Source organism: Chrysochloris asiatica, unplaced genomic scaffold, assembly GCF_000296735.1.
Source record: "Chrysochloris asiatica unplaced genomic scaffold, ChrAsi1.0 scaffold00039, whole genome shotgun sequence".
Lineage (NCBI taxonomy): Eukaryota > Metazoa > Chordata > Mammalia > Afrosoricida > Chrysochloridae > Chrysochloris > Chrysochloris asiatica.
This window is the reverse complement of record NW_006408557.1, coordinates 18,644,882-18,647,136: the sequence shown is the minus strand read 5'-3', so window position 1 is coordinate 18,647,136 and position 2,255 is coordinate 18,644,882. Positions and strand designations below refer to the sequence as shown.

Here is a 2,255-nt window from a genome sequence, read left to right as displayed (position 1 = left end):
GTGTAGGTCTACTTCCAGCTCATTTGCCTCAGTCACTTTATCTCATTTCTGGACATGTGCAGATATGGTCATCTGCTTCTGTTTTTTGGGCATATTCAGGGTTATCTGTGGCCTTAATACTTAAATGGGTGTGTATTTTGGCATTTTCTATGCTTTCTGATTGCCTCCAGGTGGATGTGATCAGGAAATGGGCTTCCCTTTTCAAGTAACTGGTGGGCTTGAGCTGCTGACCTTGTAGTTCGCAGTCCAGTGCTGAAAACCAGCTCTGGGCTTCTAATATAAGACCAAATAGGATGAGCCACAGACACTGTATACATGAGGAAGACCTGCTTCCAGGGAACTGGGCTCAGGGAATGTGAGGATACTCAGTGCCTTGCCTTTACAGGGAAGAACCTCAGTAGCCTTTGTACTGATGCCTGGTCCTTCCTGGTTATACCTGATGATCAAGCAGACCAAAATTCTCTACCAAATAGAGGTAGGGAGAGATCTTTGTTTTAAAAGGAAAAACTATGACTTCCTATACTGTTAATTTGTGGCTACCTTTGAAATGTCTTGAGGTTTGTTAGCACTGTTGACTTTTCTTGCCGCACACTAAAAGAGCTTTTGCTTGGCTCTTAAAATGAGATAAGGTGAGGGTAACTTTCATGGATAGAATTGGCAAATTGTTTCAAGATTTATTATTAATTTAGGAGAGCTTGTTAGCAGCTATTGAGTTGACCCCTGCCTCATGGCATCTTGACTCATACTCAGACTTCCATACAGGCCCCCCCATGGTACTATACAGGGGAGCTAGCTCCTGGAGAAAATTACTGTATTCAGAAAAAAAAACATCTGTTCTTAGCTGTTGTTGGGTCAATCCCCAACTCATGGTGACCTGGTCCTGCGCCATCCCCATGGCCTGCTGTGGATTCGACCCTTAAGATTTATTGGCTGATTTTCAGAAGTAAATCACCAAGTTGCTATGTTGTAGTCTGCAAGCTTTGCTGAAACCTGTTCCACAGCATAGCCACATGCCAGCCTCCACCGGCCGACTGGTGGTTGTCTGTGCAGGAAGTGCATTGGCTGCAAATTGAACCTGGGTCTCCTCCCTGGAAAATGAGAATTCTCCCTCCCAGTGAAGCTCCACTGCCCCTTTGTACAGCTGCTGCTGTTAAGTGTCATCCAGTTGGTCAGACTCATAGTGACCCCCCCCCATAGAGGGTTTCTGAGGCACGGCTGGTAGGTTTGAACTGCTAACCCTTTAGGACTTATTCTGCAGTGCTACATCATCTAGTATTTTGGGAAAACGGTCATCTAAAAAAAACAAAAACCCACCAGATTACAGAGAATGATTTTGAGAACCTCACAAAGAGGTTTTATCAGGTATCCTTTGTCAATTTCCTTTTTTCTCCTGGTTCCATTCTGTATTTGCATTTTTCTTGGGGACTTTGTGGTGCTTGGCACAAGTGGAGAAGACTTCCTTGCAATTAGCATCTTAACACCTTATCCAAGGTGCCAATAGGGCTCTTTGTCATGTTCAAATTTGTGGAATTGACCCCTTCTACTGTAAGGAGCTCTCGTAGTGTAGTGGTTATGAGTTGGGCAGCTAATCTCACGGTCAGCAGTTCAAAACCAACAGGCTTTCTGTTCCCTCAGATTTACAGCCTTGGAAACCCTATGAAGGGTCACTATGCGTCAGAACCGACTCCAAGGTACATAACCACCAATCACCACCACTATTGGAGCTGAGTCCTGGTGTGGCTCTGTGGGTTAATACGCTGGACTGCAAGGTCGGCTTGAACTGCAAGGTTGGTGGTTCAGGCTCACCAGCTACTTCTTGGAAGCCCTATACGGGTTGCTGTGAGTTGGAACCGACTTGATGGCACTTAACAACAACAACTACTTGGAGATTTAGATGATTTTGTTTGAATGATTGTGAATCAAGTTGTGATAACTTTAATGCATAAACTTTAAAAAAAATTTTTTTAAGGTTTTTATTGTGGATTGAGTGAAACTTTACAGGGCAGATCATCAGTTTTACATTCACTAAATCATACCTTGTTTCTTTACAATGATTATAATTTATTCCCCCATATACCATCAGTTAACCGTATTTCTGTTCTTAAAAAAAAGCAAAACAAAAAATACGCATATATAATAATTTACACCTCCATACTCATGCATATATAATAATTTACACCTCCAAAGAGTACGTTCTGCAAGTCTGCTTCTTGGCCACCAGCTCTTAGTCCCTCTTTTCCCATGAATCTAGAGTC

At 42.9% G+C, this 2,255-nt stretch overlaps 1 protein-coding gene across 1 annotated transcript in view; it reads left to right on the top strand.

Moving 5' to 3' along the window:
* MAPRE1 (microtubule-associated protein, RP/EB family, member 1) overlaps positions 1 to 2,255 on the top strand; it is a 53,788-nt gene that overhangs the window by 10,140 nt on the left and 41,393 nt on the right. The gene's annotated exons all lie outside the window — the stretch shown is intronic.